The 15,820-nt window shown below is 37.9% G+C and overlaps 1 protein-coding gene across 2 annotated transcripts in view; it reads left to right on the plus strand.

Annotated features, from left to right (window-relative positions):
- Positions 1-15,820, plus strand: part of TPK1 (thiamin pyrophosphokinase 1) — a 300,992-nt gene that overhangs the window by 40,293 nt on the left and 244,879 nt on the right. The gene's annotated exons all lie outside the window — the stretch shown is intronic.

Consider the following 15,820-nt stretch of genomic DNA (forward strand, 5'->3'; position numbering starts at 1 on the left):
CTTTTCTGTGATTACAAGAGGTGTAGAAGAATAGATGTAGAAAAAAAAAGTTATTCTGTTATTAAAGTATTTCATAGTAGTTTCAACCACTTGTTTTTGAATTATGAATTACAAAACTTTGCAGGGGTGTCAACATCTGTAGCAAAATCGTGATTTACCATTACCCCAGTGTGGTATCTTCTGGTTTTTTGTCCAACATATGCTTGGAGAAGTAGTTTGATCTAACCATATTTAACTCATACTCTGTATAAAAGTTATTAAACTATTATTGCATTAAAAACACTTAACTTTTTATTTATTAGTTTTGACAGCTCACTTTTGTTTATGTTTTTCCTTACAAGTTTCAAGCATACAAGCTATTGCAGATTGATTTCAGTGGCAACTCTTGCAATTTTTCTTTAAAATACCAGTTTGGCAAATACTTAAGGCCTCTGTTTATTTAAAGTTTAAAGCTCCAAACATGTTTTTGGCCTAATCTCCTGACTGTCTTAGTATCCTTTCTTGGTCAACTGATATTTGGGGAAAAAAATTGGAGTAGTTTTGAAGCTGATGAGAGATTCTTTTTACTTTATTGTCCTGGCTCTAAAATTTAACAGCTTTTTGAAGATTAGGTAATAGTTTTACCCTTACAACCTTGAAAATATTTCTTTCTACCTGTTAGCCTGATTTGTTTTCATTCCCATAATTCTAGAAAGGAAAAATATCATGCTGCTTCCTCATTTTTAGCCTTTAGTCTAGTGTGAGATTGGAAGTGTTGGTTAAAGTTTAACCTAAGTGACCAACTGATATTTGAGAATAAAATATACTAAAATTATTTCTGTTAACAGAGAAGATGTACTCAATATTTTCCTGAATCCTTACCACAGAGAAGTGCTTTTCATTACAGAATTTAAAAGCCATAGGTAAGGTTGTTGCCATGTGCAGGAGCTGTTGTCCAGAGGAGGAATAATGTTGAATAAGAGAAATTTATTTCAGGAAATCGTAATGAAAGATCTTTGATCATGATCAAAAATCTTTGAAAGATTTTTGATGAAAGATGTCAACAAGAGAGGAGAAGATTGTGAAGCTGGTGGTTGAGGAGTTCTCCTGATCAAACTCCAGGCTGTCCACTGCTATGTATCTTTTTATTTCCTTTTTTTATTTCTGAAAAAATGCCATTTCACTTGTTTACATTCTTTTGTGTTTGAACACTCTGATGATCTCTGTGATGACCATTTCCCCAGGGTTCCAGAAAGTTAAAATTAAGTGACTAGATTAATGTGAGGAAGAAATTCTTTATATCTGTGTTACATATTTCTGGCTTGTGTTCCTCTTCCCATGCAGAAACCCTCCAATTTCAGATGGACTGTGTCTGGTTTTGCCACAGTGGATATTGGTGTAGTCTGAAGTTTACAGTTTAGCTGGGAAGAAAACCCTGGGGACATAATTTCAGAGTCTTAAGATATTCACTAGAGGATGCTGCTTCTCACACAAATTGCTACAAATCTCTGTACTTAGTGAGGCCAACTGTGAAATTAGAATAATAATGTTTATGCACCTTTATAAAGTGATTTCAAATCTACAAATGGAAATTTAAGTTCAAAGCAGTAATATTATTATTAACCACACTTTCCAGACAGGGTAATGGAGAAGAGAGAAGTGCAGCTCCTTTTCTAACTGTCTGCTCCCCAAATGCACTAAAATTCTGACCAGAGTGTATTTTCTGTGCCTCTCTGGATCTGATAAACAGCTGATAAGAGTCCTTTACAGTTATATTTAGTCTGCATAAATTATGCTTTCAGTTATTCAGCCATTATTTCCTCTATATCTTGACCAAAACATTGGGATATAAACTATTTAAGTTTCCTTAAAAAGTTTTGTTTTAAGGGGGTACCTCTTGACTATTATATGACTATCATTTCTATAAATCAATTAATCTGTTAGTCTGTGAAGCAGGTGGAGAAAGCCAAAGATTCTCTCATGTAATCATATTACAACAGTCATTAGATGAAGAAATAGTAATAAATGTGATACTGTTTTGATCACCCTTAAATATTTAAGCCTTTAGGATTTGCTTTTTTAAGGGTAACTTCTTTGCTGCAAAGTCCAGAAATTCACCTTAAATATATGAAAGCTAATGGTAAGACTGTATGTGGGACTTTTTTCATGCAGAAAATGGCAACAATTGATTTTAAAATCAATTGATTTTAAAATCTGTCCAGCACTGTGAAGGTCAAGCCTTTGAAGCACAGTCATCAGTTGTCTTATAAATTTTAATTTCTGGCTGAAAGTACCAATATGACTCAGGTTGCACTGGGTTTTCTGACTGAGTCGGGTACTCCCTAGAGCACTGATTTTGCAGAGGTTATGGTCGAAGACCTAAGCGCTGTTAAAATGGGAATAAACGTGTGGTTCTTCTGGAATGGATAATGAGGGTTTAAGGTTTAAAGCTAAGCCTGACTTACCATGCTGTTTTGGTGGATTTTTTTACTGTGTCACTGGTATCTTAGGCTGGGTATGCTGAATGCTAAGGATGTTTTTAAAAGGCAGTGCTTAAATGGTGAGCTCTTGATTCCTCTTTCTCTATCACTCTGCTTGAAGCTGTGAGGATGTGAACAGCCGTGCACACTCTAAAGTAAAAGAGACTTTAGAAAAAAGGATATTAAAATAAGCTGGAGGGAAAGACAGTTCGCTGCAAACATTTTGAGGATCACAAAGAGCTATGGTGGATTTGGACAAAGTAGCAGTGTAAGCACTAGAATAAGCTTTGAGGTCCACTTTAAATAGTCAAAGAAATCAAAAGACTTCAGGATGAAATTGCTTTATGGTGGTCTTTATATTCACTTCAGGAGAAGTAATAAAGTTATTTATAATACAGTGTTGTGTATAAAGAACTTAAATTAGATCTTGGTAAGAGATACTACTTATTTTAAAAGATATGTTCACTAAGGCAGTCATTACACTTTTCTACTGTATAGGTATAGATGTATGATTTTGAAATGGTTATGCCCCATAACTCTTAATTAAGCTTGACAGTTTTAGCATTGAAACTGAAGTAGGTGGTTGGAAAGACAGTCTGTAAACAAGAGCCTCTCTTAATGGTCCCAGAGCTTGTGTTTGTTTGCAGGCTTTATTGTACTGTGAGAAAAGGAAGGAAGTGGCAGTTCTCTTTAATTATACATCATGTGCAGCATGTCAAAACAAGGGACTAAAAACAAGTACAAGTGACTTACGATAAAAATGGTTATCCTAGACTTTGTGTAGTGACTGAACCTACCAAACTTTATTGGTGTGACAGGTATCTTATGGGAATAGTTTGTCATAATGATTTGGAGGGTCTACTTGAGTAAATAGTCTACTTACAGGCATGACCTACTTTTTTGTGGTCTGATCTTTGCTGGATATGGTGTCCTATTCTGCCAGGCTACAGTGATCCCAGTAGTGGTACCACACCATTTACTTGCAAACAGCTTTTTCAGTCTTCTTTAAAGGTTACATGAATGATGAACAGCTCTCAAAATTTTCAACATTTGGTAATTATTTTATACCTGTGGAAGAAGCATCAGTATTCTGGTAGTGTTCTCTGTTTGTTTCTTTATCACCCACTAGTTTTATTCCAAGACACAGGTGTTTGTCAATTCCTGATATAAGTAAGCTTATTGTAGCTATTCAGTCCACAGAACTTTGATTTTAGGTCTTATTTTTCTGCCAGATGCAACACAGTGACATATTACAGAATAAAATGTGAAGAGGAACTTCATCCAGGTTACATAAAAATTCCTTACCTGACTGATAATGTAATGCAATTTTCATTGCCTTTGTGGTTTTTATCTTTCTTTTTGTTTATTTTACCTTGTTTTCTCCAAGTGTAGATTTATCTATTTATAAAATATATATAGATAGGTCTTAAAAATGTTTTCTTAAAAAAAGGTATCTGATGGTGGATGTAAAGTTGTAGAATGTCCTAAAACAGGCAGCAGAACAGAGCTGCCTTCATCAAGTGAAAAAAAACCCTCTAGAAATAATAGCAGCTCGTGAAATCAGAAGTCATAATTTTAGGAGTGAAATGTTTGTGAAGGTTAGGAAATTAAAGTCATTGTCTTTCCTTCCTGTATCTGGTAAAAACTCTTTTTGTAATGTAAGAAAAGGTTCTCCTTCTCATCGCTCTTTGCCAGGATCTTACTCCAGAGACCCAAACACTCTTCCACTGCCACCACTGCTTGTGTGGGCAGTTGGTATGACCACCTGGAAAGCCCACTTTGCCTTTCTGAACCTTCTGGATGGCACTCTGAATCCTGTACCTTCAAAGTACAGAGGCATCTGCTTTGGGAAAACGGCAAGACTGAAAAGGTCTTTTTAAAACTCAGTGGACTTACTAAATATGAAATACAACTGTCACCCCAAGTTTGCTTTTCGTTTTTTGCACTTTATTCTCACATAGCTTCAAGAAAACTATGTATATTTTTAGAACTTAGCTATTTTGTTTACATCTTTCTCCTCTGGGAGGAGAAAGATGATTGATGGTGATGTTCACCAATGAGGTTGAAGAGGTGGCTACCTGTGTAGCCGAACTTCTGCCTTCTGATCAAAGTGTATATAAGATGGAGTTGGAAGATTAAAGAAAGAACTTTCCTGCTGACCTTTCTGCTGCCTGCTTTGTTCTTTCGTGTCTGTAACAGCAACATCCAACCATCTCCAAAGTCCATCATAGCCTAGTTGAATGCTTTGTGCTTTTAAGTAAATGCTTTATTAGTACACGAGTTTAGGACAGTAAAAGATACCTTTGTCCTTGGGATTTCTGAACAGAACTAGGGAAAGAGAAGCCTGTCTGTCCACACTGGAGTTTGGCCAGAAGCCACATGTGATTTGTAATGTGTTTTATAAGATAAAGCTGAGAAGCAGCAAGAAGCTTTTTTTTTTTTTAATTGATTCATTTGCTGAATAGGAGTGTGATCTTCCTACAGTCACATAATGCCTATTTTCCTCTTTCTGAAAATGGGATGTTACTGTGTGCCCTCACAACATTATACTGGAGTTTAGCCCGTGGGCTATTTAGCGGGTACACACAGGACTTTTAATGATGGTGTATTTGTCCTGAGCACAGTAGTTGGACTGTATATAGAAGGCAGAGGGTGAAATCGTGTACAAAAAGTACAGTCTATCAGCATAAATGTACTAAGGAGGAATCAAGCTGAGTTTGGCAGTGGGAATACCATGAGAAGTGGGAAGAATGAAGCATCTATAATCCTGCTCTGTTGGATTTGGACATTTTATGCTGTGTTGCAGAAAGTTATTCCCTCGTTTTATGACTGCTAGTGCCAAGTCTTCTGAGGATAGAAAGCTGCTCTTCTTGCCTGAAAATTGTCCTGCAAAACCACAGGTTACACTTCTCTGTGAAAGCGTATCACACATTAGGAAGGTGGCAACAGTGGATATAATCTTGTAATACCATGGTGAAGTAATTGGAAGATGTGTTCAAAGTGGGAAAGAGAGGTTTGAAAAGGTTGGAGCACAAACTGTGTTCAGGTCAGTGGACTGCAGAATCAGATTTTCACAGGCTACTCCTGTTTAACTGTTTCACAAAAATAAATCTATCAATATATTTAATTTTGTAGCAGGGAGGGGAAGAATCTTCTTCCCCAAGAATGATTTCGTGTCTGGGGAGGAGAGCGCTGTCTTGACTGAATTTGGATGTGAATTCCCTCTGAGAGAGAGGGAACCTGAACATGGGTCATCAGCCTCCTGAGGGCACGCACTAACTTTATCCATGCTGATAAAAGGTATAGCTCCTTCCTAGTTTTTAAAAATGAGATAGCTGACATGGTGAAGCAGGATCTAATAGATATGCTCCAAATGCAGCTACTTGAAACACGTGCTTCAAATGAGATCAGTGCGGGATGGGGTGTTTTTTTGACATCAAAGGAGGCCTCAGTTTCTGTCAGCCTCTTAAAGTTCATCTTGGTACAAATAGAATTCAGACTTTTGTGTGCATAGGAGATGTTAGTGCCAGGAACTGAAGTGTCAGTGGAGTGCTTAGTAGCAGCAAGCAAGGGTTTTAAATGATGTGCAGTCAGGCACTTTTGTGTTCCTGTGATTATTACTCTTTTGTCAGTACTCCAATATATGAATCATTAAATATGTAATATATTTTGTTAATCTTGTAGAAAATCCAAAGGTACCTGTTGACTGTAGAAATGGCACTGTACTGTTTGCTGGGCTGAATGTTTGCTGAGGGGGTTGTGCTTTGTACCTATTTGCCCAGAGAGACTACTGACATCTGCCTGCTCTGCCTTGTGGTTTCTTGAAGTCACCTTGCCCTTGCTGTGTGCAGATTGAGCCGATGATATTGGCTGCCGGGGGAGCTTGTATGCCTGGTTGTCTCCTTGGAAATAGAGACATCCAAGATAACAAGTATTGTTAGTCTGATGTATTCAAGACGGTGTTGATATTGTGTTGTTAAAATGCATGGCAGGCATTATATTAAACCTGGCTGTTACACAGCGAGAAAGTCAGCACCTATCTTTGGTTTTCTTTCAAGGTTGGAACTTCCTTGAATAGTAGTAGTTGTTTAGATTTTCTCAAGATTTGCTTTCATTTTCACTTTGATGCAGATTTAAGTTCCAATGTAATGCTCTGTGCCTAGAAGTTTTAAATACTTCTGTCAATTTTACCATAACACTATCAATATTTTTATAGCAAGCCTGTATGTTTAATTCTTGTCTCTTAAGGTCTTCCAACTGGAATTGAACTTACAATGTGTAAAATGAGTACTGTTTCAGATGACGATTTGCCTGTGAATAATGAAGCAATGCACTTAGTATTTTTTTATAATGTAGTTGCAATGAGATTAAAGTTATTAAAGTTTACCTTAAGTGAAAGTTGTGTCAGATTCTGCAGCCTTGGGACTAGTCTTCCCATTCTGCACAAAATTTTCTTTCCTCCTGCTATTTTACTTCCTGTTCATCACTTCAGCCTCACTCAGCTATTTTTTCTATACCACAGGATAAAAGAGATCTGAATAATATTGTAGACTTCTACTTGTCTATGCCTATATCAGAAATCTCTCTTATTTGAATTGTTGGACAATTTGAGTGCAATCTTGAAAATTGGAAGAGTGTAAGTGAACAGGCGATAATATCTCAGCTAAACAAACCACTGCTGCTTTCAGGAAATTCTGACTTTTGCTGTGCTTGGGTGGAAATGAAAGTCCAGTTTGCAGAAAGTGCAGAATGATGGGTATGGCCACATCTCTCGAGACAAGCAGCAAGGGTGTGAGGTAAATCAAGCCAAAGCCTTGCAGTGGCAAATGGTGGATCTGCTGAGTGTGTGTCTTTGAAAAGCCTATTTTATAGTTTATGTACATTGCTGACCCCCCCCCCCCCCCCCCCCCCCCCCCCCCCCCCCCCCCCGTGAATGATTACTCCACTGTGTTTATTTTCCAGTGAGAATTGGTAATGGGACACAAGCATCCTTTCCATGTATATAATAAGAAGAAGTGTGGTTATGATTTCTGTTTAAATAGGCAGTTCTCATGATTCAGTTAACTTCTGGGTTGCCCTAGGGAGTTGAATCCTGCCATGAAGTTTCTTTGTGATCCTGGACAAGTTATCTAAAACTGAAGATTGACTACTGGGAATTGTGTGACCTTTTCTGCTTGACCAGACTGAGATGTTTGACACATAAAGAGCAGAAGTCCCAAGCACTCAGAAATGCAGCTATAGACTGTAGGACTCAGTGTAAAAAGAAGTGTTCCATCACCCACTGAGATCAGAAATGCAGCTCTCACATTCTCCAGAGAAGCATCAGCATTAATTGACAAATTTCATTGCAAGGCATGGTATCCTTCTAGGCACAGTGGTTGATGATGTGGGTAGATTATCCCATGTGTATGGCCATGTTTGTAACTTATTGTGAGAAATTAGCTGGTTTGAATTCATCCACATAAATTCTTGTAGAGGGTTCTCCAGATGGTAACACATTGCAGCTTTTCAATAAGACTGTTTGCACAAATCCCATTTTCTTCCTACTCTTCTTGCTGGAATTTGCCTGAAGAATTAAGAGCTGCAAAATATTTAAAAATCAATAGATTTACATGAAAAAATGAACACTAAAATGCATTGACAGGGATAACAGTGCTTTTGCACGAAAATCAGTTGGGTATGCATATTTGATTTATTAATTCAATAAGTTTGAGAACATGTTTGTAAGGTCTGTGATCTTTTTTGCATAATTTGTGCTGGTTTATTATTGGAGTTGTCACTGTTGTGAGGAAAATTAAATGGCTTGTTTGGAGACTTGGGATTCAGTGTGGAAAAAAGCAGCTACACAATGTATTATAAGCAGTGGCTATAATTAATACAGTAGTCTAAGCTTAACTGTTTCTCTGAATTAAAGCTGACAACTACCTTTTCAGCAAGAGCACAGATGAAGGAAGTAGATTTTACTTGAAGTTTTTCAATTTTCAGAGTAGTAGTTCTGCAGGAGTTGTGAAACTTTTAAAATGTGAAATGTTTGTATTTTAGAGTGTTGATTTGGTCTGCATAATGATCCTATGAAGTGGTCTTTTTTATATTCCTTGGTGTCACAGCAGAGCATTGGGTTTTCCAATGAAAAGAAGTGCTGCTGGGGGAAATCTTGGTTCAAGAAAGAGAACAGCAGAAGCAGGAGGGTTTCTGTATAAGGTGGAATATTTGTTCTGTTCAAAGTGAGGTTCTTAGCCTGAACGATAACTTGGAAAGTAGCATCCTAGGATTTGGTGTTGAGTGCTTTTTCAGGAATTTATAATGCTGTATTTATGAGTTTTGAGTTAAGTCCTCTCATGCCTTTCCTACATGATAGATTAAAGTGTCAGGTTTGCTCTTAAGTATAAAAATCTAAAGTTTAGAGCCAAATTTTGATGAGTATAGAATTACAAAAGAGTCATGTAAGTTGAACTGATCTTGTGGCATAACTGGTAAAGGCATTGTTTAAAATATATATATAAAAAATCAAAAGTCAAAAGCCGTGTGGCTACTGGCATATTTACATTAGCATTTTACTGTGGATCAAGGATAGAATTTTGAAGCAAGTCTCATGAACCTACCTGTTTGCTGTGGTTTGCTTTACGTTGCAGAGTGGTTTTGGAATATGAAAACTAATTTCCTTTACGATAAAAATGTGCTGCAGAATTGTATGTAACGCTCTCCTACTAATGGGTCTACAAAACCAGACTAGACTTAACTTGAAGTGGCTTCCTTCTCTCCCTTTCTCCCAAAACATATGTAATGTGAATATCATACCTTCAGCACCCACAGTTCTGCTTTACAGACTGATTTTATTCTGCCATGCTGCTTGCTAAAGTAAATCTCATAGTGAGCTGCCAAAGACATTAATTGATAAAATCAGAATATTTTCTTATGAATCAGAAGTCAGCTTTTAAGGAGTGCTATATCAGCAAGTAAATTGGGAATTGTATGTGTGTAGCAGGTAGAAAACTACAGATGGGGTGTTTCAATGTCTTAAAAAACAAAAGGCAAACAACCATAATGAAGAAACCCTTACAGGAAATGGGGAATGTGCCTTAGTCTCCCATTCTCCCTTAATTTCTGCCTAATCAATAATTTACTTCATTCATGGTGGAGAGGTTGGTCCATTTGAGTATGTTTGGGAAGTGGATGATAGCTCTTGAAAGAAGCCCTGAATGAAATGGTCCATTTCAATAAGAAGAGTTTCAGTTTTGGCCTTAACACTTGGGGACAGGTGCTTACTTGGCAGAAAAATGGTGTAGATTTGGTGCTGATCCCCCAAACTTCCTTGCTTTAGTTTGAAAACCCCAGTTTGCCACAGTAGTCTTGCTGTGGTGATCTGTAGCAATAGCCAGATCGATTGTCACTGTGGTTTTGTTACATTTGCTGGTGTCATGAACTGCTTTCTTTAGGGTTTGTTATGATAGGCTCGCAGTAAACCTAACTTATGTGGGATTCTTCGAATCACAATTTTGATGTTAATTCTTCTGCAGCTGAAGGAACTTCAACTGCCCAAAGAGCTGTCTCAGCCTGTTGCTCTCCTGTCTTATCAGCCAGTTTTGAAATTGTGAAAAACAGCCTTGTCCCTTCCTACATACTCTGACATTTAAGTAGGCAGTGACTATTCATTTAAAATTAATCTGAGAGGTAAGAATTTTCTGATTAAGTTATGGTACTGGAAACCAATTTTTTTTTTTATTTTGGTTTGTTTGGGTTTTTTTTTTTTTTTTGGTTTGGTTGGGGGGTTTCTTTTTGTGGGTTTGTTTTTGTTTTTTAGGGGTTTTTTTGTTTTGGTTTGGGTTTTTTATTTGTTTTTACTGTCATGATATATTTATATGTATCATGGTCTATCTATAGACTGATGTGAGTGCAGAAACATGAGCAGTAAGAAATTTTCAGTGAGGTCATTCAGAGCTTTTTCTCTCAGAAGTTGTTGTATTTTTTGGACATCCATCTCTATGATCAGGAACATGTGTAACTGCAGTGTCTTTTCAATGGATCTTGGTTACTATCTTGGGTATTTAGATGTATTTCTATCAGTAGAGAAATTTTCTGGAAACTTATAAACAGCTTTCAGCTCTGCCTCTATACTACCTGTCTCTTTCCTACTTCTTCCTCTGAAGTGAACCTGCTTCTTTGATGTTTGATGTTTGATAGATCACTGGAAAGGAAAGGAATGGCTCCTCTTCAGTCAAGCTGTAAAATGTAAAGACCAAGAAAGGAAGCCCAAAACATTTATTGTTTAGTGGAATCCACTTGTAGCTGAAACTCTTAATGAAGTCATGCTTTGTCAACACCTTGAGGCATGCCTGTATCTTAGCACAGCGTGTCCCCCCATTGTGTATTACCAGTTGCATCATGTCAGAAAGGCTGGGAATAGCAGTGATCTTTCCCAAGGGACATGTTAGATGCCTCTTATTGAAAGTTTTTTTCCCCACCTCAGAAAATTCAATACCAAGATCCTCACAGTATGCAGAAAAACTCCTAGTGATATGATTCTAACACTGAAGGGAAGCAAAGTGGCATATGTTATTTTATTGGCCACCAGAGGAAAGGTTGTCTTTAAAAATATATATGCCTTTTACGTATGCTTTGTGACAGACATACAGCCTGAAGACTGGCACATGGCAAAGAGAAATCAATAAAAAATTCATAATGATTATAAATATTTATAAAATAGCTACATGGATATAATATGACAGGGAGAAGCCAAGAAGACTTTGAGACTAGCAAATCTGTGCTCTAAAATATATTAGAATTGTTCTGAGTGAGTTACAATGTGGTAAAAAGTCATTGCGTAGACAGTGCATAGGTTATCAGGGATGTTCACAACACTTTTGGTCAAAGTAATTTTCAAAGCAACCATGACAAGTTTCATCAGAGAAGTTCAGCTAAATAATTCTGGAAAGTAGAAAAAAAATCAGGAAGGACGAGGTGATGGTGCCAGTGTAGAATCTTGTAGGCATTGTTGATTGATTGATTGATGGATTGATTTGTACCTTAGGAAAGGTTTCCAACAGGAATCAAAGTGATCCAGCTTTATTCAAAGATTAGGAATTTTCCAAGTGTGTTAGAAGGTTTTTGACTGTATTTTTTCATGTTACTGCCTGTTCACATAGTTGTGCACATACATGTTCATATTTACTTTGTAAGTTATGCCTGTAATATTGCAAGGTTTATAAGCATCAAATAAAAAAACAAGAGGGGGGAAGAATTTGGTTACTTAAATGCAAGTAAAAATTTCCTAGTTATCCTCCTTTCCTATAGGCTTGTACATCACAGGCCTTACTGTGTGTACAGGAAGGCTTTGACTGTGGGGCTTGACTCCATTTGTTCTCTGTGTCATGGTTTCACATTCACCAAATTTCATTTATCAACTGGGAGATAGGACTTTGGGAGAAAAAGGAAAAACAGGCACAACTTAAAAGTAAAAACAGATAGATGTTAATAATATACACTAAAGGAAAAGAGAAAAAGAAAAAATTTGAGACATTCAAACACCTTTCCCTCCCCTCCCCCCCCTCCCCCTCCCAACTGTTTACTTTCCCACTCAGCACAGAGAGAAAACTATGATTTTCAGTGAGTTGCCACCATTTAAACCTTGGAAGAGTAGCCTCTTTAGGGTTATGGAGAACACACCACAAGAAAAAGGTCTGGTGGCTTTCAAGGCCAGATCTGCAACCACCCAGAATTTTTGCAGATTTTGTGCAGTCTCACCCATACAACAGTTTTTCAAGCTGTTTATAGGCTTCCACATGTTTGGGGTATTGTTTTAAGAATGCTTTTTTAGTACAAAATGAGGATTCTCTTCCATCTCTAAAATCACCTATCTCAAAAGAAATCGAGACCTCCTTGTTCTTTCCCAGGAGCCAGGGACATATTCTATTCAAAATTCTCAATTAAAACCCATGTATATTAATACACACAATCCTTTGGCTAGAACTTGCATTCCCCCAAGCAGCATTAGGATATTACAAAAAACAGTCCATTTCCCCATAATTCACATCTAGAGAAGTCCAGTCAGAAATGTCCACTTCCTCCATCCCATCTTCCAATAGTCTTTCTCAGTTCTTTCACTGACTTTGTCTCAGTGCTGTCTCTCTACATTTCAATTCACTCTGTCTTCCATGGAGGAGGGAGAAGGGTTAAAGTCTTTGCCCAGAGTTTTTTCTCTCCAGTGGACTCCAGGAACTTCAAGGCCACAGGTGATGGTGGGAGGAGGAAGGGTGAGAGAGGGAGAGAGCGCATGCTCAGGAACGCTGATGGACGAAACCTCCTCCACCCCTGGTCAGATCTAAAGCGACTCAAACTTGGATCAGCTCCCTGGAGCTCCGGAGAAAAGTTCTTTAAAAGTCTCTCCTCCTTTGGACCAGTGGCTCTGGCAACCAAGGCCCAGAGCAGGGCCACCATGGTCCTGGTGCAGGGCCAGACTGCTGGTCTGCAGTCCTCCTCCTCCTCTCCCCATCGGAGGAGCCGGGAGGGGACAGAGGGGACACGGCCAGGCTCTCCCACTGTCCCACAGGCAGGGCCCCCCCTGAGACCCTGCAGCCTGGCCCCGGGGGGCCCAGCCTGAACACTGACTCAGGAGATGGTGTTACCTTTCTGGTGGCCAGAAAAGGAAAAGGGACAAGTCACTTGGGAACTTGTGATTTAAGACTGTGTTTCCAGAGACATAGAAACACTCCCATTCGTCAGCCGAGCTGTCAATCACAATCCATGCTAGAACTTCCTTAGGATAAAAACCTTTTCACATTCATACTAAACCACTACAGTGTTGATGTAAATATCAAGAATAAGTTGGAGCAATTTGTTTGTAAGGAGCAATTAGTTCTTTTCTGCTTTTGTTGCAGATGGTTGAATTTGCTCAGGCTGCAAGAGGTGCAAAAGTACATAATGAAAGAGAAAATTATACTGAAAATAGAAGAAACTATGCAACAGAGAAACTTGTTCTGCCTTTAGCAAAAAGCTCACAAAAGTTTCTTCAGTGGAGATATCCATATCTGGGGATATTGCTGCTAATTTCTTGCTTACGGAAACCTCTTTCCCATTAGTCCAAACAGAGCACAGCGTCAGTAACGGTTGGGTCAAGGTGCTGATTATCTTTGTTAAAAATAGATGGGCAGATAGTCCAAGAGATAGATGCTTCCTAATTTGTTAAGGACTTTTAAAGATGAATGGCCTTGAAGTAGATTTGTTTTCAGAATAATAGCCAGTATAGTGCTCAGAGAAGTGGCACAGTGAGCTCTCATCAGTTTTTCTCAGAGTGATGAATGTTGCATATTCTGTCTGTTGATGTGGTCTTTGCCATCAGATGTCCCAATTTAATATTAGTTTTTAGGGCAATGGTTGTAAATTATTGCAGCCAAATTTTATTACTGTTTTACACCTACATTTACACTTACACAAGGACTGAGCCTTGTGTGCAGCTTTATATTAACTCAGCAGGCACCATTAAAATATTGACATTTAGGCTCATTTTGGCAGCATTAATCATAGCATTAATCATAGCATTTTATCATGCCCTAATTGTATGAAATGATTGGTTTGAAATGACTGGAGTGTTCACTTCTCTAAAAGCAGGTGAAACAATAATTTCCATTTCTCTCCTTTTTCAACTCATAACTGTACCTTAAAAAACCCAAACAACCAACAACTCTAAACACATAACCCCCTTGTCACCTAACCGTATGTGCTGTGGGCATCTACTTCTTGGGTTCTTTGCAACAACTGAACATGTGAGACCCAGCGGCTCTTTTGGGCCTCACTGGAAGCTCTTGGAAGTGTCATCTCTGAAAATCAGCCTCTGGAATCTCAGTGTGGACACCTACAGCCAGACCTTGGCTTTAAAAATGTACCCAAATATATATAACAAGAGTACTCCTGATGTGCAAAAAAAAGCTGGAATCAATGGCTGTTTTCATCTGTTGAAATGGCTTAAGGGTTTAAAACAGGCACAGAAATGCCTTTTGTGATTCACCAGCAAGAATAGGATTACAGCACCCATGTCTGCTTGTATTATTGTACCAGTAACAGAATCCGTGATATTTGCTGGCTCTTTTCAGTGGAGGACATCACTACATGATTATGTTTAATATAAGGAGTTGGCAGCCTTTCTCACTTAACAATCATTAGGAGATCTGCTGCTGAGGTCCCATTTTGTGAGGTAGCTGGAAATTGGCACTTAGTTTGAATGTATTGTTTTCTACCTTTCTTTTAAAGTTCAAGGACAAGGCAAAACTGTTCAGACTACACAAAGAAAAAGCTTTTTCTCACTTTCCTTTGTTTACTTGGTCTTTCCACTTCTCAATTTATTCCCTATGAAAATTTATTCCCCTATATATATATATATATATATATATATATACATGAATTAAAGGGAAGTGAGGATGATGTCAGCAGACATGGAAGCAGAAGACTTGAGGGAAGGTATTTGAAAGCACTGGGTAGAAGATAGCTATGATAATCATGACTTTTTACTGGAGTAAAAATCATCTAGGTCTTCATTTATGTTTCTGTTGTTACATATGAAGGAGGACAATACTGTTGCTTCTGTTTGGGAAACTGATGTGCTAACCTTCACTTCATTCTCCTAATCACTCAATTAACTATTTTAAAGACTGCCCCTCCCAACTCCCATCCCTAGATGTTCTTTCAACTTCAGCACTTTGACTAGCTGTATTTTCCTTGATAACATGATATGGCTGAAGACACAGGCTTCTAGTGTAGCCTTCTGCCTCTCGCTATATTGGATCTTTTCAAAAGACTTTCTAGTGATAGAGATTTTCTTTTTTTCAATTACAGTGGCTTCACATGCCCAAATAATATTCATTAACTTGATTGCCTAAGAATATCAAGCTCCAGGGGAAACTTGCATTCCTCTACGATTGGCAAGATAATTAGGAAGTGAAATAAAGCAAATCCCACCACAGGCAGCTGTCAAAGATTTATGTATTTACTCTTTGAATTCAAAATGTGTCATATCATAAATCTTTTTTTTTCTTTTAAGGCTTTTCTAACTTTTCTTCACCATGCATGTTTTGCAGGGTCAGGAGGTTTTATGACCTCAATCAAGTTGGGCTAGTAAATCCACTGGGATTTATGGTCTGCAGTATCACCTAGATAACATACGCTGAAGTACACTTTGCTTTACTAGCTTTTGATTTTAAGCTCCTCGGTCATGGCCTTTCATTCTTTATTTGTAAAGTGTTTACCACAATTAGAGCTTCTACATGATATGAAAACACAGGCATGGAAGCCACTGATGGCAGCAAAAGTTCTACATCCTCCAAGAGGATAGAATATTGAATGTAGGTTAGAGACATCTTTATATAGAATCT

This window comes from Sylvia atricapilla, chromosome 1 (assembly GCF_009819655.1).
Source record: "Sylvia atricapilla isolate bSylAtr1 chromosome 1, bSylAtr1.pri, whole genome shotgun sequence".
Lineage (NCBI taxonomy): Eukaryota > Metazoa > Chordata > Aves > Passeriformes > Sylviidae > Sylvia > Sylvia atricapilla.